This window comes from Rhyacophila brunnea, unplaced genomic scaffold, assembly GCF_057557595.1.
Source record: "Rhyacophila brunnea isolate RB1 unplaced genomic scaffold, BYU_Rbru_1.0 scaffold_21, whole genome shotgun sequence".
Classification (NCBI taxonomy): domain Eukaryota; kingdom Metazoa; phylum Arthropoda; class Insecta; order Trichoptera; family Rhyacophilidae; genus Rhyacophila; species Rhyacophila brunnea.
The window spans coordinates 14,735,813-14,761,270 of record NW_028232871.1 but is presented as its reverse complement, the minus strand read 5'-3'; the positions used below and the strand labels follow the sequence as shown (position 1 = coordinate 14,761,270).

The 25,458-nt window shown below is 33.3% G+C and overlaps 1 protein-coding gene across 2 annotated transcripts in view; it reads left to right on the top strand.

The window, feature by feature from the left end:
- DAAM (disheveled-associated activator of morphogenesis-like protein) overlaps nt 1–25,458 on the top strand; it is a 551,406-nt gene that overhangs the window by 26,596 nt on the left and 499,352 nt on the right. The gene's annotated exons all lie outside the window — the stretch shown is intronic.

Sequence of the window (25,458 nt, the reverse complement as noted above, 5' to 3'; positions counted from 1 at the left end):
CAGCCGGCGTTTGAGAAACAACTCGTGCATGTAATTTTTCTCGATAAACCTAATTTATAAAGAAAAAAAAATATGTTTCTGGCAGAGAAACGGCCTTGTCCTAGAAACGATGAAATCAAAACGTGATAATCTAATCACATCGTTCAACCATTGTATAGTTGGTTCATTAATCGAGCTGGCATTTGCAAGTATTTCTTCTTCTTACGATGGCTCTATAGATCAACTGCTGCCTTGGTCCACTCTCACCCAGCGTCAGCGATTCTCTGTGGCTTTTCTTCATTCAGAGGGGTTGAGAATTAAGTTTTGCACCGCTCTTCAGCCCCCTTCTTCCAGCGATTACTATTTTTTATACTCGTATATACTATGCGCTGAACATTTTTTGTATAAAAAATACGAAAACAAAATAAGTTTTTTTTATTTATTTCAGAATCTTACCTATTTACTCACATTTATAAAGCAACTGAGGCATAGATTTATCCAGATCGTTTATTTACTAGCTTACATAATATATCTATCAATAAAATCAATATTTAATTAACCAGAATCCCCCCCCCCTACCCTTGTGTGCCCGCCTGAGTGTTTGAAATGTTCAATTACAGTTAGTGGCAGTGGCGAATTCTTATTTTAATAAGAAAAACTATCGACACTTTAAAAAATACATATTTTATTTACCATGCATAAGGTCCAACAGTACCGAATTAAACACAGAACAGATTAATAAATAGATTTCCGATAGGTTATATCCCAATACACTAAATCTTGAGGCAGGATTTTGTATGCGTGAGTGTCCTACGAAAATGAACCATGCATTATAGACGTGCAATAGTGTGTGTTGCAACCTTCAAATATACCAATATTGAACGAGCGTCAGTGCATAAAACGAGAACAGTTATCAGAACGAAATACAAGCGTATTCTTGACACGTGTTTTAGTTTATCCCATATTCTTCCACATTCAAGATCAGTTGCCTGTTTCTTCACACCCGTTAGGTATTTCAGTTCCCATTATTTCTGAGTTCCCTGATATTAAATAACTTTTTATCAAACCTTTATAATTTAGATATGTAGTAATATTGTTTGTAATCTTTAAATTACCCGGGTACCTAATCCAGATTGAAACACCTTAAATTTAATATATTGTGTTTTTTTTATTAAATGCACTGATATAATCTTCTACTAATTCCCTGTGAACGGCATATTTAACTGTAGTTTCAGGGCTCGCAATAGACCGGAGCGTACCGAAACGCCGTCCCGTTTTATGAAATCCCCGAAATTATCGCTCCGTCTCGTGGAAAAATTAATTTGACCATTTGACAAAATATAACAAAAAATGTTAAAAATTTATTACAACGTTTTTATTAGGTCGTATTCTTATTTGTCCGGTGGTTGTTTATCCGGTACAAATTTTGCAATCGATTTTAACTAACTTTCCGACTAGCTAGACATTTGAAACTTTTAGAATATACAAGAACACAATGCCAATGCATTTTTTTTTAAATACTTTTTAAGTATCCATCTTAAAGTAGAATTGAATTAATTTTCAGTTAATTCTGTTTTGTATGAAAAGTTATTTCGGAATAAATCCGTAATCCAATCCACTATTATTGGTTGCTAGGGGTCTGGGGTCCTAGCAACTAAATTATTAATATATACGTGCGTTGCTATGGAAATCAATATGAATGTCAAAATGACATTTCAGTATTATTTCTATCAAATACAATTTTGTTTTGATCGTTTAGGCTAGTCAAGTAAAGTTTATATGATTCAACAGAAAATTTAAATACGTTGTATATAAAAAGTACTTTTTATCTTGTAATTATTTTTATAAAATATACACGAAATTAGATATCTAACTATGTTAATAATTATTTTCGAAAAATTATTCAGCGCTCCGGTTCGTAAAATTTTCTATCTCGAGTGCTGCATTTCCAATCTTAGTTTTACAATGAAAAAATATTTTCTTTTTAACACACAAAATGACTATTTTTTTAGGCTTTCCAAGCTTGAAGGGATTGCAAAACTTTTAAAAGTCATGGGCCTTTTATGCCTGAATAGACCCTGTTGTAAAACTGAACTTAATCAGTATATCTAGGGATTGCAATACCGGTTTTAAAAATCCAAAATGCCGGAATTTTCGGTATTAAGAAAGCACACTCGTTTACGTTTTTGAAAATGAATTATAAGTTATGTGCTGCTAAAATGTAAATATATTGAGTGTACCCAATAGAGATGAAAAAATAATAAAACAAATTTCATCAAATATATTTATATAAGTAATTGTCCCGATGAATTATATTATTTCGAAATAGAAAACATCCATGACAAAAATGTTCAATTATTCTATATTTATTGATGACTGTACAAGCGTGGAATTTAAGAAGCTTTTCCAGCAGCCGGATTTATTTGCACTTGATGAACTTGTGAGGGCTTTAGTTAAAATTGTCAATATATTCAAAGTATTTGTAAAAAAATCACTAGTTCTACAAATATGATCAATACCTACATATTTTTTAATGTCAACATAATAAATGTATGTATGTAGGTTTTTGCTATAAAATAATATTTTTAAAAGATTTTAATAGCTATATTTTTGTTATGTGCCATTCAAAATTGTAACTGTTAGTGAGTCAGCAGTGAATTCGACCGGCTGAAACAATGAGTTCATTGTTTCTTTTACATGTTAAATCTTGTTCATTTCTTAAGTTTGTTGCATCATCTTTATTGTTCCTTTCTAGTAGCATTCCAATATATAAAACACTAGAAATGAAAATATAATTAATATTAAATTCTACAGGTTTTTTAAAAAGGTTTGTCGATAGCTATTTCGGTTGTAACACCATTATCAAGACTATTCAGATAGGCCGTTTGCCTTTGCTTAAATACTATACGTGTATAGATAGAGACAGAATACATTTTCTTATTCGTTCCAGCAATATTATGAATTTTTACATTATTATTAATTGTAATATTATTAATACTTTGAAAACCCTAAGTGGGTTTTTTAAAAAATGGATATCGAAATTTTCAAAATTTATCAAAATTACAGTGTTCGATGGTTATTTATTGACATTATTAATCAATTAAAATATTATTAGTATAATTGTCTTAATCGTGTGTTTAGATTATATTTAATAGTGGCGACGAATACATTACCAAATTTTCATTAATTATGTGATTACTTTTGGATAATTCGCGATTAATTTCCAACTGTTCAAGTAAATTTAATTTTAGACCTTTATTACATATATGCAAACATTGTAGCGTTTCATTGTTACTGATGCTATGCGAGTTTGATATCGAATGTTTAGCAAACTGAGAATCTGTTTTACCATTCCTAGATTCTCAGTTTGCTAAACATTTGATATCTAACTCGCATAGCATCAGTAACAATGAAACGCCACAATGTTTGCATATATGTAATAAAGGTCTAAAATTAAATTTACTTGAACAGTTGGAAATTAATCGCGAATTATCCAAAAGTAATCACATAATTAATGAAAATTTGGTAATGTATTCGTCGCCACTATTAAATATAATCTAAACACACGATTAAGACAATTATACTAATAATATTTTAATTGATTAATAATGTCAATAAATAACCATCGAACACTGTAATTTTGATAAATTTTGAAAATTTCGATATCCATTTTTTAAAAAACCCACTTAGGGTTTTCAAAGTATTAATAATATTACAATTAATAATAATGTAAAAATTCATAATATTGCTGGAACGAATAAGAAAATGTATTCTGTCTCTATCTATACACGTATAGTATTTAAGCAAAGGCAAACGGCCTATCTGAATAGTCTTGATAATGGTGCTACAACCGAAATAGCTATCGACAAACCTTTTTAAAAAACCTGTAGAATTTAATATTAATTATATTTTCATTTCTTGTAAAATGGAATTCTACCAAGTAAATGCTAACTCAATTAATATAAAACACTCTTCAGTCGGACTTCTCACAAGAAACACATTGTACCTAGTAATATTCAACCTTATATTAGTATACCAGTAATAATATGTTATGTGATTTTGTGTTATAAAGCGGAAATAAAAGGATTACATTAAATACAATAATAATATCTTTTAATAATTCCAACCCATAACATTTTTATTGATAAGCACCTACTTCTGTTTTTTAATGTTTAAGAAATACCGGTATTCAATAATAAATACCGAAAAACCAGTATTGACATTTTCATTCGGTATTGCAATCCCTAAGTATATCACGAGTCCCTTCATTTAGGCTCAATCGAGTCTATAGAAGTGTTTTTTCCAACCTTTCTGATATATTATATATTAATGTGTTTATGTACGAGTACTTACTTAAATATAATTTTCATTGAATTGTATGGAATTGCTTGTTGCGCATTTCGCATCTAGATGTCTCTAGTCGTTCTACACTAGCACTCTCTCAAGATTAGGTGGTTACATATTACTATATACTACCAACTGATACATCGGAGATATCACTGTAATGAACATATTATTTTATTATCATAAGCGCCAGGTGAAATAATTAATTCAACTCACCTGCCTATCTAAGCATAGTTTATCCGCTGTACGTATTCAGTATTCGCTGACAACTGACAAAGCTCGGAGGAAAAGATAACAAAACCAATACTATGAATTAGATATTTATAAAATTATCTATCCACTGATGCTATTTAATTAAACATGGTTGCGGGGCTCAAAAGAAAAACCGCCACAATATTTAAAAAAAAATCTATTTTTACTGGCTTTTGTCAATATTTCTTCTTCTTATTGTGTAATCCCCTAGCGGAGGTCGGCCACCATCAAGGTGATCTTATCTTTGTAGTCTGCTACCCGGAACAGTTCAGTGGAGCTGCACTCGTACCAATCACGGAGCTTCTTAAGCCACGAAATGCGGCGCCGTCCTCTGCTACGCTTCCCATTGATCTTTCCTTGAATGACAAGTTGGGGAGTGCTGTATTTTTGTCCTCTCATAATGTGGCCGAGGTACTGTAGTTTCCTAGTTTTGATACTACGTAGAACTTCTCGGTCCTTCCCCACTTCAGTCATTACATGTCATGTCATTGTCAATATTATTGTAACATTGTCAATATTACTGTTGTGTAATGGGAGGAATAATAAAGTGATGGAATGAACTGACGAATATTCTAATATTTTGACATTTGACCGTCAGTATTGGAGTTAAGATGAGATAAATCCAGATCATAGATAATATTATATTGAGATTTGTAGTTAATATCCTCGTTTTTTAGCCAGTTTTTAACAGAAGTTTATGGTGTACTATTTTTTTTATTCAACGATTAATTAAGAATGTAACATTCTAATTATTGAACATACATAATTTTGAAAACATTTCTGAGAAAACATATCATTATAACCAATAGAAAAAATCTTTTTGAAAAAAGTAAGACACCGCAGGAATCAAACCTGCATCTCTCGGGTTTCACGCCAATGCACGTAGACCACTATGCTATAGACGTCATACTTAATTGCGACAAATTTTAACTAATCTCAAGAGCATACATAATAATAACATAATTTTCAACAATAGGTGGAACGAAATTTCGCACTCGTTGCCAATCGGACAGAGGTAGTCGAGATGTGAGCGCGTCAATTTGTTTTGTGATGGCATTGGAGGAATATATTCTAAAATCGTATAAAGATGACTAAAAAACGTCACGCATGTAATCGAAATAGAAAACATGTCAATGAATATATTATTATTATTACTAATATAACAATAAATATAACATTAAATGGACGCATGTTGAATTTTTATGACAAATTATGTTTTGTTCCGCACGCGTCGTTTGGACAATCTGCGCATCGCGTAGTCACGATCTTTTTAAACCATGCCTCAGCTGAAGTATATCCTTAATACTCTCTGAAACGCTTTCCAAATTTAGTTACTATTGCCCATGTAAGGGGGCGGTACCCGAGAGATGCAGGTTCGATTCCTGCGGTGTCTTACTTTTTTCAAAATGCATGCCCCAAGACTGTGTGATTCTAGAAGTATATAACAAAAAAATCTAATACACTTATTTTGTATAATAAATATGTTAATAATTTCGGAAAATTATCGAGCGCTCCGATTCGTAAAATTAACACTTTCGACCGCTGTCGTGTTTATATTTAATGTCAGAGAGAAATCTCCTGTAATATCTAATGAACTGGCCGAATTCAAATCGGCAATATCCGATGCGGGTAGACGAATGATTTCCAATAAGGCATTTTTCTAAACCGGTCATTTTATTTTGAATTTATATCACGTACACGTAGAGTAGATAGTTTGGATGACATTGTTATTAAAGAAACTTTTAAAAAAGAAATAAAGTTATTAAAAAAAACTTGTTATTATTTTATCAAAAGGCAAAGTAGCGGTTTTACTTCTGAGCCTCACATTTTATGATATGCATTGGGATATAACCTTGTTGACAGTGTCGTGCGAAATATTTACAAATGCACGGTACACATTTCATCGTGTTTTAGAAGGAATGAATTTAAATGTTTAACATAAAATTAAAAAAAAAAAAACAGTATCGGTCCACCAATGCATACTAGTAACACAATTGACTCATTGAAAAGCGATACAATTTTTATTTTCTTTCAAAGTTTTTGTAACTAAAAAAAATTGGAAATTATACATTGTTTGAGACTTTCACGGTTGTTTTTTTTTATCGTAATAGATTCTGGGGTTTCCACCGCATGTATTTCTTCTTTCCTCGACGTTTCGGGCTCGTTGCAGAGGCCATTATCAAAAGATATGTATTATTATCATAGTAATGCAGTAGTGTAGGTGTATGATTGCAAACGTCGCCCTAAAAATACTAAAATGAATCCAATTGGCTAAGAGCAAACGTTGTTCAGAGTAAGTGTCACTCGTTACGACGAGAGATACTGGATCAAATATTGGATTTTGCTGACAGTGCCGGAAGCCATGACGTTTTTAACCATAACCCATTATCCCTATTAATATGTTCAGGGTTTCTATGGATTTAGATGGCCCTCTTTACCAATCGTGAGAAATATCCTTATTCCGACCCAGTATCTTGGTTTCTAAGTCAAATTTGTGTCCTGTATCCATCGAGTGCTCGGCAATTGCTGACATCGTGTAGTGTTTAACTGTTTAACAGTAGTGAACACGAGAGGGCATACCGACTTAATTGCATTTAAAAAAAATGCGGGGTCTTATTGCGGACGGGAAGATCTCTTCACATACTTTTGTTTGTCCGTATTATTTTAGCTTTGTTTTTTTGTCTCTCATATATTATTAAATTCATTTCTCCGTGCCTTTCTTTCCAATGGCACTTTTTATTAAATTACGTCTTTCAGTAAACGCACTTAAAGCTCACTTGAGAGCGTGGCGTGGACAAGTCCTGAGTCCTAAACGTAAACAACTTCTGATGCTTCACACCAAACGTAGGGCATCGTGATACGCTCGATTAAGACCGAGTGTTGTGCGGGGGGATTAGTTTGTATGTTTATGTTGTAGTTGGTAGAATCCGGGAGGCTTGTAAAACAGGCAACTTTTCAACTCTGAACCAATTAATAATATTTTAATTTTATATCAGTTATTTTAGATGAAACTGATTATTAAATGTAAACTGGTTGACACAATGCCGTATTGTATTCTTAATGATAATATCCAACTTACCTGGAAGAGGAAATTGACAGCGACGTCCCTGGTTTCCACCACTCGCGGTAAGCTGGTTCTCAATATGGTTTAGATTGTGTAAAACCTGTAAATTCCATGATTATCTATGATGCAAAAATCTATGGAATAAATGAATTATCTGTTTTATTTGGATGGTGGTTAAATCGCTTTGGGTCTTTATAAGGAGAGCGTTTCCTGTGGTGGTATCAGTCGCTCGAGGACTGCGTCGATTTTTCTATTGGACTACTGACTGATTCATCTCAACATGTTTCATTATTTATTCAGAGTGAGTTCACATTTATTTATTTATTCTGAAATACTTTGGATTTTTTTACATCTTTCTCGGCGGTTCATCATAAGATAGAGCTTAGCATCTTCCATGTGTGTCTTCGATCGGCTCCATATACTCGATGATCTCTGATTTACATGCATTTCCATCGTGTTCTAGTATTCCACCTGTTTCGTGGTCTGCCTTTATGTTGCTTCTACTGGATTATACATATAGTCAGGATCTTTGGTATTCGGTCGGCAGGTCATAATGTGGTCTGCTCATCGCAGTCTTTGTGACTTATTTCTAATATTGCTGTGAATAAATACCACAATTCAAGGTATTCTAAAGGTCTGATGGCCAACGTTACGTGAATCCATGATCTGATCATCGACGAACAATGGACAGAACATTGAGACCTTTAATACTTTCAAGTACGAGGCAACACAAACATGGACCCTCCAAATCAACCCGCCACCATCGTTCAAAATGGAAAATTTTACAAACCGGAACCCTCGATAATTTTCCGAAAATATTATCTAACATAATTATCTAATTTTATGTATATTTTATAAAAATAAGTGTTAGATTTTTTTGCTATGTGGCCTATCTAGATCAGATGGTCAAATTATTTTTTCTATGAGACGGAGCGATAATTTTGGAGATGTCACTGAGCGGGACGGCGCTCCGGTCCATTTCGAGCCCTGTCTGCCCCGTACCACTTTTGGTCTTAATCGAGCCTATAATAAGCTGTTAAGATCTGACATAAATAATGCACTCTAAAATTTACAAATCATACGTACTCGTAGGAATTTGTTTTCATTGAACTAAGACTAGACATTGCAAGCCTTGCGGCCGTTTGGGTTTATATAATTGTTTCTTCATTCTATATATCTGTCATGGCCCCCACAAAGGGGGCTGACAGGGCTCTTGCCTGAAGGTCCGAGCTTAGAGGGAGCCTGGCGTGGCAGATCGACTAGTTAAGTTAGATAAACACACAACAAATTTGCTCTGATTAATCTCTAATAAAAATATAAACATTTACAAATATGTGGCTATGTGATGCAATTCGATGCGATATGATGATTGATATAATTCACATAAATGTTACTTGACTACCACAAATGGAGGTTGCGATTAATGCTTCATAATCGAATTCCGTAAACTCAATAATTCAAATGAATATATAAAAATACGAAAAATCGCTAAAAAAATACACAGAACGCCCTTAATTTTACTTTGCGAAACCCTGGGGTTCCATTAGGAATACCATTTATGTAAAACTAAAGTGTAGAACACCACACTGCCCTTAACTTTAGTGATAGGTATGGGGGCCCGCCAAACATTCTGGCCTAGGCGCCTGCTTCAGGATCTCTGTCAATGTATTTTTTTTATTAAGTTCTACGGACTATCATTTTATCATTATGGCATTTACTTTACTTTAGGTAGAATTCCATTTTACAGATGGTAACACAATTATATTAAATTCTAAAATGTTTTTTTTATTGTCATAGGTGTTAATAATTTTAATAATACCGTTTCGGATTCAAATACTTTGCCAGGCAGCGTATGATCATAATGCAAACAATGATGCCGTCAAGCAATTGTACCAGGATTTTTCGTATGGTTATAAACCACTACCGATCAAAACTATGGGTCCAAGAAGGCCCAGTCCCAACAGTGGGTCCACCCAATCTCAATACACAGATGACATTTGGACGGAGTTGATCAATAACGAGCGAATGCTGAACACGCTTTTAAAACAGCTGCAGCAGAACAGACATGGTGACGCAGGGAACGTTGCTTGGACCATGAAGGGAGGCAATGAGGAATACGAAAACTATTCGTATGGAGGCCCTCTCAAGACGATTCCTGCAGTCCAAAACGATGTGAGTAATTTGATATAAGAAAATGTCTCTTCATATATTACGTCATACGAGGTCAGATCATTCTTTTTAAACAATTGTGTTAGACTTTTTCTTATTGTGACCTATCTACCTCAGATGTCCAAATTATTTTTCCACGAGACGGAGCGATAACTTTGCCGATTTCTTGAAACGGAATGGCGCTCCGGTTCATTTCGAGTCCTGTAATTATCTAATCATAATGATAGTTCGGAATTATATAAAATCTATGTGTACAGTAATTATTATGTTAATTATATAGGTATGACAGATTCTAATGGAATTTAAATTCGATTGTTTCACAGCTGGAAAAGTTTCCCGACATCAACATGCGAGAGAATCGAGATGAGGTAAATACATTTAATATTAATTGAGTGAGTTTTGGCCCACGGTGGAATTGTTGATCCCTGTAGAAAGCTCTGGCAAATAACTAACATATTAAGCACTTCGATGGATTAATTAAGATGTACTTGGTAGCATTCAATTTAAAAAATATGATATTATACATTATATTAAATTGCACAGGTTTTTCGGCTGTCACGCGATTATCAATACAACAAAGAAATTTTGTATAATTGCATTTAGATATTCAGTGGCGAAGGGTGGAGGCAGGCTTTTACAATCAGCCATTAATAGTACACATTAAACTTTGTCAGTCATACGTATTTGTTTTCATTGAAATAAAACTACAATATACAGACGGTGTTGGTTAGTTTTTAAAATTTAATGAAACCCTGCGAAACTAAACCATAATAAATTATAGTCAAAAAATACTCGTCTATCTATAAAATATCTATAATTATACAATTAAATCGTACATAACTTTGAATATTTTATACTCAAGCTTTGAGAAAAACACATAAATATTGTGTCCTCACCGGGATCGAACCCAGAACTCTCGGGTGGAAGGCCAGCGCCTTACACACTGCACCACGAGAGCCGTCTACCTATCAACATTATAATATTTTTAGGATTAAGAAAAAATTATATGATAAGCATTCTTCAGCATTTGTATATCGTGAGATGTTCGTATTAATATTTTAGACATTTACACAGTACCTAGGAGGTCAGTTGAATTATGTATATTATAGCTTAGTGATCAATACTTATTATGCACAAGTAACCATATACGAATAAAAACAATAAACCGCTTTTCGTCACACCAGCTGTCAACATGAAAACAACAAATTTGAAGCGATTTGGAAAAGCTTTGGGCAACAGTAATTTTGAAAAACCTTTGTCATATAAATCTTATAAATGAACTAGATGGGTACTTATTCACGAACTGTCGTAATCATTTATTTTAAATGTACCTATAAAATATAAAAAATGCTTCGTTTACTGGAACGTGGATCAGTATCGTGCGACTTAGTGGCGAGATTCCGCATTTACATATAAATGAACACCACCTTAGTGTGTCGCCGTTTGAACGCGCCCATTCAGTTATGTGTAAATGCGGCCGCTCGCCACGCCGGTGGCGCCACACAGGTGTCCCGTGTGAAACGGGTCTTACTCGACCGTGAGTACCGACAGTTAGGTTTATTTAACGATTACATTAATATATTATAATCAATGGGTAATAAATACATTTGTATTAAATTACTGTAATATTTTCCAGGCATACTCCTTCTGTAACACCATCGATTTGTCATTTAAGCCGAAGATACGTGGCGTCTCAAATCCAGACTTGAACTATATATACTGGCCGGACAAGTTTGAAACAATAGAATGCCTATCGGATAGACCATTGATTGACAAATATGTAAGTTTACATGCCTACTACAACCTCTCCTCCTCATGTTACCTTCCACTACAACCTTGTGACGGTCATAATACCAACGTCCACCTTCAGATTTTAGTGTCTCAGTTGAAAACAAAAAGTTCTTCGTGGACAAAAAGCATAATATACAATTCAACAGTTACCATTATTAGAAACCGCAGGAATGCAATTTTATCCAGAGTACGGACCTAATAGGTTGAGCAAGTGGCTAAGATCTATTTTTCTTGGAAACAAAAATCTATTACAACCAAGGCCTGAACAAAAACGATGCATGAGTGCGAGTGAGGAAGTATTCGGCACCATTATAATCTCTGCGACACGCGCTAGAGTAAGATAAAAGGTCTACATATGTATGAGTTAGTTTCCAAAAGTATCGCCGGAAAATTGTGGTGAATCGCTTCACGTAGCGTCGATAACCTGCGAGCTCGTGTTGATAAAATTGCTATTTTTTGTGTTAAACATAAAGTCAGTGGTAAATATTTTTAGTTAATTAAGTAGAAAAGATGGTTCTGTGTGTTGTATTAAAATGTGGTAGCCGTACTGATAAGCAAGAAGATGGTATTACGTTTCATAGGTAAGTTGATACATGTTCGTGATCATTTATTTGTATATTATTGTGTATTTTAACATCAAGTGACCTAGTGTTTCTTTAAAATAACTTAAATTATGGATATCTTTACCTAATAGTTGTATTTTGACCGCTAAAAATACTATATAACGTAAAAAAATAGAAAATTATATTTTAATTCTGAGCGTCTAGTGCAAGCATTTTGGGCGAGCACTAGCGAAATGGTCTATGGTCTCGAACATTTGTAGACGAATGCGTTCGCTCGCCCACAAACCAAACGCACGGCACGCAGCTTCATTTAGCAATGCAACGGGTGGCGTCTAGATGTATCTATAGTATATGTAGTACATACCATTTTTTAACAAATTGTTTATATAATTATTATACATTTACTTACACTATCGCGCATACAATTTGAATTCAGTTTATAAGTTCCAATTATAACACTAAAAATCGAGAAACTCGACGTGACGAAACCAGATAGACGCGTAAATACTTATCAGAAATCGAGCACTAGTACCTATTCCGGGACTTGAGTCTAACGTCAACTCAATATAAGTCTCATGCTACCCATACACACTACGCCACACGTATTGTGTATGGGTAGTTGAATCCGAGACTTGCGTACACAGACTGGTGACTCACCTCTAATCAAAACTCACCAGAAATATACGATCGTACCTATGTATTATTTATTTTGTGTAGGTATGCCCAGGCCGTGGACTCCGATGTAGAATGTTGAACAAGACAGTCGAATTCATCTACAGGGATAAAGCGGCTGGGGGGTAAATATTATTTTTTTACGTTACTTCTCATCGTAAGTGTACGGCCTGAGTGCACAGCGTTCGGCGGAGCGTTGAGCGGCGTGCGCAACTCAAACGTATAACCGTGTGTGAAAATGTTCGTAGACAATGTCTTTTTTCAGAGCGTTGGAGCGAAGCTCGGAGCAGGAGCACGGGGGGTTTACCCGGAGCAGGAGTGAAGCCGGAGCACCGAAAATTCGTAGTGCTCCACATGATTATTATGACATTTTCGTCCTAAAATCCAATGAAAATATTATATTTGACACTTTGCAACACTGGAATTATTTGAAATACAGCAACATTGCCAAGTGATAATTAATAATCGCACCCTTTTTTTGACAGAAGAGGCAGATAATGAAAGACGATTCGCTGCCGGAAAATTTTGTTTAATATAATTAATAATGAAAATGACGAATAATCATTTCAAATTCATTTCAAAACTAATTATTAATTCCATTTTTTTAACATGTATACCTATACATTTACCCGAAGCGGAGCAGACCCTGGAGCGGAGCTGGAGCGGAGCTGGAGCGGAGCAACTCAAAAAAGGATCCGCTCCAACCTTCTGCTTTTTTGGTTATACGTTAATACGTTTGAGTTACGTACGCCGCTTAACGCCCCGCCGAACGCTATCCACTCATGCCGTACACTTGACCACACCGTGGTTTTATGAAGAACTTTTTTAGAAAAGTTCGGAGTCAATTTGTACTAGCTTTCGGATTCCGCGCGGGACCCATTATTTTGCGGTTGACTAGCGGATACCTATAGAAGCTAGCACAAATTGACTACGTGCAGATCAAACCGCGCGGAATCCGCCGTGTCTAAACCAAGCCTAAAGCCAGTACAACTAATCTTTAATTGCATTATAGTATTTTCAAGACAGCCACGGCTGACATGTTTTGTCCTCTGTCAATCAAGTAATCATACCTAATCAATTAAGGACTCCTCAGTTTTGGGTGATCTGATAAGAGTGCCAATCAATTTTAATCACATCTTACATTAAATTATATTTCAGAGAGTGGATTCTTGAAAAAATGCACGTTCCCACATGCGAATTAACACTTCACAATTAAGAATTTGATAATGCTTCTACGACGAATCGCTTGAAAAAACTGAAATGAATGTATTGTCTCGATATTTCTTAAGAGTTGAACCTTTAATATGATTAATAGTGAATATATTATATTTGTAATTTATTATTATCTGTATATCAGTGGCGTGCGGGTGACTTTTGAAATCAGGCGTGCTCTTAATTATATTATTACGTAGGTTTTATCTCTGGGCCTATCAAAACAGCCGTTTACTTGTTACAATAATTAATTCTCGAACATATACATTTTTTGAACAGGCTGACTATAATATTATGAGTTGATGTTATCAATGGTAGAAATGTCACACATATTAGGTATACCTATATGGGATAGCTCGACCTTTGGTAGAGACCTACAAGTTTAACGTAAGGCTTGGCGGCGGCGCTCGTATTGTTCAAAGTATTGTAAGAGGATTGTCAGGATTGAAAGATATTATTTCCCACTTTCTTATTTTTGCAAATTTAAAATACAATGGTAAGTATGCATATTTTCCCAATTATATGGCAACATTACAATTATTTCAAGTGTGTTTTGTAACACGTCTAAATGACCGATACCGCGCACTTATAAGAAACGTCAAATGCTTTCATGGTGAGGGGATTGCGGGGAATGAGTACTAAAACGCAAGAGGAGGGGATTCTAATTCTTCAAGCCACCGCACATCAACTTAAACTTTTCGCGTTCTAGTAGACTACTCGAATACAAATTTGATGTGACAATTGTATATTTTGATACAACTATTATTTAACTTTTTAACTTGACATCTTAGGTTAGTATATTTTTTTATGTTTTGATTTTGAATAAAACGAAGAAAAAATATTTTATAAATGTATGATAACAAATAAAATGTAACTTCACACTGACTATGTGCGTAAGGGATAAGCCACACCATTGCCGACTCAAGTAGAAAGCCGATACATTCACAACGACTGGCCCTACCTTTTCCGCCCCTCCCGTTGTTATCTATGGATGACCTGTCATTGCCTGTCGTTGTTCTATACTCTATAGAGTGCTCATACTGACACGTATGTCGTGTTCACACAGGGAGTGGTTTTTATTTGGATATATTATGAGTTACATGATAAATAATACACTAGCTTTAACACACCTTCTGCAATAATGTAATGCATAGATCAATGGTACATATTTTTTGAAAATCGATATTACCACTGGTTTTTGTGTGAAGGACTAGTCTGACTTTGACAACTGATGAATAACAGGAATGTATAGTATTTATAAATAACACTGATAGTTAATATATTTGATTTGAGAATTTTTTATAATTCAATTTGAAACTAGAAAGGGCGAATCAATATGTCAAGCAATTTGGGATCTGATTTTGACAGCTGAACAGTGGACTAATCGTTGCTTGTGCAAAAATATATGTCCAGGCTTTATTAATCTAAAGATGGCGCTGGCCACACACAAAGGAGCGGGGTGGGGCGCACGCGCAAATTTCGCAAGTGGCGCGGTGAATCATCGAAAAAAAAACGTGATCAAATACTGCAGCGTACACTGGATATGGTGAGGATCTGCACCCGCCCGCCTCGTAATTCAACGCACACAGGTGATGTATGGCGAGAATGCGCTGTTCAGCGCACTTTGACCACGATCGCCCCGATTCGCTTCTTTTAGTGGGCTTTGTCGCCAATACTAATAATATAAATTAATACCAGGTCCACAATCTCTCGCACCGACGTTTGGTTATGGGCTATTCGGTCGTCGCGGTAAGCATATCAGGCGTAGCTCATATATCTTGAATTATGATTTTGTCCTTGTCATAGGTACGTATACTGAAACACAATCAAAACGGCTATCGAAATGAAATATGAATTATTTTTGAAGAGGATTTTTGCTCAATAAATCTTCTTGGCTCGCCGCTGTATTATTATTATTTTGATATTAATTGTTAAATTACATATTTTTTACTGAATATCTTATTTCATATTAATAACTTAGAATAATTTAGGGATGCGCCATATCTACAGCACCTATTAACCGTACGCCACTGCTATATGCACAGTGGCGATTATCTTTATGCCGCTTTCTATGAGTTTAATATTAATAAAGCATTGTTAGTTTTCATTGTTGTTTTATTTATTTTCCATGTCCTTTAAAATAAATTAAGAAATCAAAATCTTATGCCCTCACTCCAGAAACATAAAAAGTTTACTTATAATAATCACTGGAAATCTGGAAACTCTAGGGAGTGTTGGCAATATGGCAACAATTTAATGCAGTGCCAGGCATGAATATGTCAGGTCGATTGAAAATTATGTAAGTTCATATTTTTTTAATGATATGTAATTACTGATATCGAGCGATTTATAGTAGGTACTGATAACTAGAGGTTTGTCAGGGTAACTCACCTATACATATACCTATACCCATGGCCCCCACATCCTGAAGCGGGCCTCCAGGCTAGGATCTTTGGCGGGCCCCCCTATCTATCGCTAAGGATAAAGGCAGTGTGACGCTCTACGATAGCATTTTCCAAATGGTGTACGCGGTAAAATTAATGTGTAGGTACCTACCTATGTTTTAATACATCCATTTAAATTATGGAGTTGTTGAGTATTAATACGATAGTTAAAAATTGTATCGTACAAGCACATAATTTTAAATAATAATATTATTGAAAGATAATAGCGACTTTTTTTTTTACTAGTGAAGCAAATTTGTGATCTGTGTTTATCTTATTTATCAGGTCGTCTCGCCTCGCCGGTCCCCTCCTGAGACCGGGCCCCCAGGCTAGGGCCGTGTCAGCCCCCCCTTGTGGGGGCCATGCCTATACCTCCTTAATCTTTACAGCCCGAACGCCACAGCTGTTGTGTCCTGATTAAGGGGTCATTAGGTATAATTAGCATGCTATCTCAATGTGGTAATTAAATATTAATTAACTGATCCGCAGTGAATGACATGAGTTAACTAGTTTTCACGATCCGTCAAATAGTACTATAAAATGAAACATCGCGTCACGTTTACTCTTGAAGAATGAGATTGTGGAGTCAAGTGGAGGATCAGTACATTTGTAAACAGCAGTGGTGCAGGGTGGAGGTAGGCTGTTAAGATTCGACATAAATAATACACACTAAACCCTGTCCGTCATTTTGTTTTCATTGCACTAAGAATAAAGTTTGTGAATGGTTACTAGTTTAGGGATGCTATGAGCAATCTGACAAAAATAGTGCACACGTTTTCAGTCATACTTATTTGTTTTCCTTGAATTAAGAATATTCATCACTGTTCTGGCAGAAAACACTAATTCGAAAAAATGACATATTGAGTTAGTACCAAAATGTTCCTTATTTCAAACTTTACCGTCTGGAAACCTTCTTAATAAATAAACAGTCTTTATTTTAAAGTCATCCTTTTTACGATTACTTAATAAACTCACATGATAGACCATTATTTCAAACATTTTAACAACTTCAAAGTCAAATTACTCAAAACTAGTATTCTCCAGTTAGTGTGTTCTGCCAGAACAGAGACGATGTATTACAGTTGGTGTTGGTTAGTTTTTTTTTAAATTCATTAAGCCCTGACTAACCAAACCATAATTGATAAAAAATATTCTTCTATCCGTAAATATCTAAAATATATGATATGTATGATTTAATAGAATAATTTTAGATATTTTATAGAACGAATATTTTTCTACTGTTATCTACTGCGGCTTGGATTAGGCAGGGTTTAATTGAATTTTAAAGACTAACACTATGTAGGTACATATTGTAGTCTCAATTTAATGAAATCAAATACGTTTGACTGACAGGGTTTAGTGTGTACTGTTTATGTCAAAACTTAACAGCCTGCCTCAACCCTTTGCCACGGCTGTTTACAAAAGTGCTGACTGTCTCGCCAATCTCATTCTTCAAGAGTAAGCACGTTGTGCACTATTTATGTCTGATCTTAACAGCCTACCTCCACCTTTCGCTACTGGTAAACAGTTATCGCGATAGTTTTAAATACACACTATTGCTGCAAGTTAATCAATGCACGTGTACATGCTCTATTATTCTGTAATGAAGTTAGAACTACTTTTTGTAGAATAGGACAAATGTACTCGTACCTATGATGAAAGCAATAATTAAGTTCTTATTTCAAATTTCTCCTTTGTAATGTTGCAAGTCATAACTTACATTAGGCACTTCTTACCACATAACTTTATTGCCAGATTTTCAGAGACAATTATAATTAATATTGGGATGGCTTTATGGCTATCTCTTTAGTTAGATAAATGCCACGTCATTATGGATGGTAGGGTCGCTGGTTATCTGGGTTATGGTAGTTAGGTAAGGTTAAGTCCGCACCTCACTACTGCCGTTCCGGTTCATAAATTCCGGCGGGGTCGCTCTACCGGAAAATCATTGTAAATTAGTACCTACTCTAACTACTATGACCGCAAATTAAATGCAAACATGCTGAAGCTTGAAACAAAAGCACCCAAGATGGCGTGACGACGAGAAACAGTATTATATTATTAATTGACAAAATTAATAATTGTCGTAGCGCACACGTATCGAGAGTAAAAGCCCACCCACATTGAGGTGCATGTCGCGGACTATCACGTGAACTCACGGCGATAAAAATGTCTATGGTTTTGTCATTTTGAAGAATATTTTGAGCGTGCACCATCTCGTAAATTCTCTGAATAATGACACTGATGAAGAGTGCCTACTATAATGTATTAGTAATTTGAATTATTATTAATTATTCATGCTAATTTCAATTAATTTTAACAGTTTCTACGTGTGCGTACGTTAAAATCCATGCGGCATAACATTCATAGATAATAGAACACAGCCTGCAGACCATAGATAATAGACAACATTCTCATAGAAAATACATAGTGCCAACTGCTAAAATCAAAAAAGAACGTCAGTTTGACAGTTTGACGTGACATTCGAAAAGTGCAGGCATGTGGAATATGATAAAAACGTTCAAAACGTCATGCAGATGCAGTGAAGTTCTACGTGAAGTGCGCTCATTCTTGTTTTAATTATTACGACAGATTTTTCCAACTGACAATGTTCGTTTAAAGGTTGAAAATGTGCTACGGAATGGGAGCATCCATCTGATAAGATTTTAAGCACCAGGACCAACGACATTATACACTTTTCCTCCGTAGTAGCAGCCCGTGACAGCAGGCGACAAGCACCGTGACATGCACCTCAATGTGTTGGACCTTAAGGGTGGTATTTTCACGAGGGTTAGGTTCGTGGTACATGTTAGCTATCAGTGATTTCTTCTTTTGTCACTACCCCCAGTGTGGCTTCTGGAGTCGCCCAGAATTCATGAATTCTAGTAGAGGGCAGCTTCCATCCAGTTTTATACTCCTAGTTTATCATTAGTGAGGATGGTGATAACTGAAATTACAAGCGTAGCCACCAATCTCCTGCCATCATGAATGATCCTCCGTTGATTTTTGACCAATTCATAGTTTAAATATTTTTTATATTTATTTTAAAAAACATCGATTTTTATAAAAATATAAATGTGTTGGTATAACTTGAAATCCTTTTTATTTATATTAAATCGAGCTTCAATATTGAGACCACACCTAAATAAGATTTCATATAAACTATGAATTAGTCAAAAATCTCTTAGGTACAGCATAGAAAACTTAATAAGTGAACTAAATTTTAATAATAAATATGACTATAAAATCTATTATGACGTAATAATAAGATGGGTCCTATCATAAATTCACATTTTTTACAATTGTAAGCTGTATATCTTTGACTTAAAATAAAAATTATTTTTAGATAAGTACATATTTATTAATAATTAATACATGATTTGAGATTCCCCATCTCCACCGCCATGTATAATGCAGCCGCGGTTTGTGCACGGCCGACTTCCATGACGCTATAAACATATCAGAATGAAAAGATTTTAGTGCCACACTTCCTTGTCCAGAAGCGATGCTGCACGGGACTGATGTAGCAAGAAAATTATTTGTAATTAAATGAAACACAATTTTATAATACTTATTCCACTTTTTAATTAAATTCTGTACCGGTTGTGTCCTCTTCAATGGGGCATAATCAATTTAGAAAATAAAAAGAATATTGTAAATTATCAAAAAAAAAATGTCTCAAATTGCAAGCTTCATATTTTTCCGCTAGGTGCCTCTGGTAGGTAAAGACGTCGCCTTAATACCGGACCTGTATTTGAGTTCAAGATGATAATTGAAAGCAATCCAACTTTCAGTGGCGACACGTTGATTCCTGCACCCCGTTCAAAAAACGCGACAATTTTAACGAGCCCCTGTGAATAATTGCCACAATAAAAGTTATTTTCGTTGGTAAACTTTGTGTTGCCAGTTAAATAAAAGAATTACTCGTTTAGTGACACGTCTTGTGATTTTGACACGGTCTGACTCGCGACAGCCATTAAAATATCCAAAGAAGTGACATTAATTTATTAGTATTACTGTGAGTCATGGACCTTATTTCTATCCAGGGCTCGCACCGCTGACTTCGTTTGGGAATTCGCTCCTTTCACATTATACGGTTTTGACCGTACGGAAAAAAAAAAATTACTAGTCCAGGATCCCATAGACTTTTCGTATACATAATATGCGGAACGCATTCTGACAATTGGAATAGGTTCTAAGGGTCACAAAGATATATAATGTCGATGTTGCCAGGCGATATTAGTGGTAAATTTTTTTTTTTGAGGTTTTAATATTTTTTCTTATAACCCACCAAAAGTTGTTCTGAGTTCTTCAATAAAACCAAGACCGAATCAGGGATTTCCTACAACTTGGCTATGAGTTACGAGAAAATAATTTGTATCCAAGACAAATGACGAACGAACCTCTACCAAATTATTTAGTTAAACCATGCAAATGTAATTCTAACTGCCGTACATTATCATGTATTTATAAGAAATCGGCTTTGAAATGTATATCATTTTGCAAATGTCGACGGCCCCAGGAAAAACCGGTGTAAGTCTAAAATCACAAATGTTCAGGAGAGCGAAAAAACTAAAATATTTACGCTATTAAATTCATCATATAAAATGAGTGAGTTTTTTCCTATCTTATTTAAGTAAATCAGATAGACTAATTTATGGTCTATATTCCTATCAAAATTTAATGTTGATTAATTAATAAACAGCTGAGATATTGTCAAAAAATCGTTTTTATTTGGAATAATATTACGCGCTTGGTGCTTTGACTTGATTCAACATGCTTTTGCGCGGACGAAATAGATTACAGACTCCGCGTAACAGACTCATACTCTGAGATGTAACCTTGTTTTATGTCGCGTTTTTCTTACTCTATACGATTTTATTTAGTACAACTATATTTATAATGCTCTTTTACGGAAGAACCATCATTGCGCAATGTTTAACTCGAAATAATACAGCGTGTCTATAAAGTTTTAACAAAGAGTATGAGGATATATTGACATATATAATTTTTTATACGGAGTTTTTATAATTTAAAAGTATTTAAGTATGATTTTTTTAATTTTTTTGTAAATTATTATTGATATTTTTATAAATAATGAGAATATGTACATAACGAAACAATAAACATTCAGGAAAAATGTTAATAATGGAATAATAAAGAAGTTGTATAAGAAATTAGTACATAACACTAGTAACTATTAGATTTAAAAAATAGCTAAAAGAAATGTTTTTTTATTCTTTACAACACAATTTTCATTAAAACTGTTGAAAAAACATAATGTCAATCGCCATGTAAATCAATAAGACAATTTTAATTTATTAATAGTAATTGACTTAATTATGAAAACTAGGGAACTAATTACTTTTATACTTATTCTATTAACTGCATCATTGTATTTCTTAGGGAATGAATTTTATTTAAATAAGTAATTACCATTTTAGAAAAAATATATGTACGGTTTAATACAATAATATAAATTACTAACCGCTTTGCTTATTTGAACATAATAATGTAGGTAGTAAACAACTACTGAAATATATTCTTGAACATTTGGCACAGATATACCTATCTAAACATCATACTATTTGCAAAAATATAGATTTTCTAGTTTGAAAATTATAACTACGTATTAACAAAATAACTAGTGTTATGTATACCTAACAATTATAAATGAAAGAGAAATTTATTACGTTCGTTCTCAGATGAGACCGAAGTCAACTGTTCATCATCAGAAATCTTTATAAAAAATTATAATCAATATAATTATTAGGCTTGTATTACAAGCCCATTCGATAATTATGATTAGGTACCTATCTAAAATGATATTCATACAGTATCTGTATAAAAAAGAGAAATTCCTTTGTCAGTACCTACCTTCTATTTTTTTAAGAGTATCCTTATTTGTGCATATAATTTTATAATACCTTTATATAATTAAACAAGTAGGGACACTTACTTATTAGATTATAAAATTTCATATAAATCATGACCATATTAATTATCGTTTGTATTTTTTAATATCTATCGTTAATATGAATGTTATTGCCAATTATAATTAAATATAGATTGATTATATTCTATTGTCAACATAAACTTCAGTAAGTATATTTCATAATTGAGCTCAGTTACGTTAATTAATATGATGTTTTATGATTTTTATTATTTATTTAAAAGGTTGAAATAAATGTGTACTAATGTTTTCAAATTTAAATAATCAAATTTATTTTGTTGGTGTGGATTTGCATTTTTTTTATAAACTGAAAAAAATTAAATAATTTGCATTCAAGTAGGTAGTATGTTCTTGAAATGTTATATTATTATTTAATCGATTGCGTAGAGTTTTAATACAAATTTTCTCAAAGAAACACAGTTTACTATATCATTTGTCCATTCATAACTATTTATTTTGATAGTTTTACAAAATGTATAATTCAGACCAATTTAAATTGGATGAAATAATAATTAGGTAGTTACTATTTAAAGTGATTTTCATAATTTATAAAAATCATAGTCAATAGGTGAATAGGAGGTAAGTATATGAATTTAAGTACATACTTACCATTACAGATTTTTCAAATCTAATTGATATTTTAATTAAAATCTACGAGATACCGTGTACGATATCACCATTTGACATGGTTTATTTAAGTTTTTCACAAACTATAGATACATAATATTTATGTACTTATCTATAGTGTTAAAACTCAAATAAACCATGTCAAATTGTGATGGAAATATTATAGAACTGTTATTGTTTGTTAAAAGCAACACTGTATATTTATTTTGAACAAATTTAAATAACATCGAAAATTATGTCACCACTCACCAATGCTAAGATTATAATATAAGTATGTCTTTAATTAGTAGGTAATATTAGAAATTCCCAATCACCAGCGATGCGTTTGTTTTCAGAATACCTACACATAATTTTGTTTACTTTACTTCATCGTTTTTCCAAAATATATCTACTTAGATAAGCATAAAATGCTTTAGCAATTATTGACCATTAAAATTTTATTGCTACTTTCAAATTGTATTGTAAACAATTACACGTTTTCAAAAATCCCAGCCGCCTAATCCCTTTCGGCGAATGGCATGTAATAAAATTATATAATCCTTTGGGTAATTTCTATCTTTGAGGAATATTCAAAATACAAAATTATGCATAATATACTTAATGTGTACACTTTTATATTTTCAAAAATACTGAGAACTGACGCACGTGTTAATGATATTTAAACGAAGTTCATTACTATTATACTATTTCCAAAGCAAGCCATTCATAAATAATTCCATTTCAAAATGCAATCAAAAGGATTATTTAACTTGGTTGGATCATAAAAAATTAGTCAGCAATTAGTAATGTTTTCAAACTGAACCATGATAATAGTGATTTTTTATTATCTTTGTGCAAGATTAATTTAACCTAAATAATATGTAATGTCATTTTCTACTAATGATAAAATAACATTTTGAAGTCAAAACATAATATTTTAGGTAGTTACCTTTTCAGGTCCAAAATATTTGATTTTATAGTGATAGTAATATTTAATTAAAATATGTATTTTTCTACTGGGTATTTATGTAAATTAAATTTATATATTAGAATATTACAAACTAATTTTAAGTTAAGTAGGTAACTGCAAAGTAATTAAATATAATTATATATAAATAACGTTTTATATATAATATTATTTTTCTATTAAATAATATAATATTTTCAAATTGAAACTTTACTTCATTGTTTTGTTGATTATCTATATGGGAGAGTAATCAACCGAAAAGAGTAAGAGAGAGCTTGAAGAGGTCTTTATCATGCAGTGAATTATTTAAATAAGCGAATCAAAATTAATATAAGTACTTAAAATTTTAAGATAATATTAATTACTGAGAAGTTTTTTAAAGTAGCTATGCAAGTGAAAATTAATTCCGTTTCTTGTATTGGTTTTATATTAAATAATATATTAACTTAACTTTCTGACACAATAATATTGACTAACTTACTGCAAATACCAATATTTTTCGGAGATAAACCAATATGTTTTTTTAAATTATTGTGATACGTCAATATAAATCATGCCGTATATTTAGATCTCCGTAAAATAATGTTATAGCAAGTATAACAACCTTCTTATTTGTAAAATAAAGCGCAGTGCACTTTTGTTATCGAGGTATGACTATACTCCTCGGATATTTCTGTGAACACAAATTTGGTCGATGCGATAAGTAGATATAGAGCACCATTGTCAAAAACCTAACTTTGTCAATTTTTATGCTAGAGACCTGATTTTTTTACAGGACATGCATAAAAAATTAAATATTATAAAAAGCGAATAAAACCGGAAACGCTATTTTCAGACTTACAATGGTTTTTCCTGGGGCCGTCGATGTGTAAGTAGTATTATTTGTAAAAACTGTGATCATGATACTTAAAGCAGTTTGAACACTTGACTTGTTCGTTCTTTTTCTATTTTTAATAAGTGGGGCATGGCACAAATAAGTTTGGGAAACTGGTTTAGATACTTTTAAACTGCTTTATAAGTATAATTTTTCAGTGAATTCTATGGAATTGCTTGTTTAAAATTTCGCACTCTTAAGGTACATACCTAGCACTAGCACTCTTAAGGTACATATCTATTACTAGAGACCGGATTATATGCAGCATAAAAAGCTTGAAATATGCATGAAAAATGGTTAAAATATGCATGAAAAGTGTCAAAATATGCAATATTAAATAATAAAAACTCGACAATATAAAACATTTCCGTCGTATGTAAATGTTGCAGGATAGTCAGCTATCCACAAAGAGACACTTTTTTTCGGGAGGCATGGTATACATCAAACTTTTCACAAATGAAAAAAAAAAAAACTAAACTGATGCAATGCGTGCGTCAACAATAACATGCGTAATTTAATTGCCTAGTGGGAGGAGTGCTGCAGTAGGCGAGCGCGACGCAGAACGGTA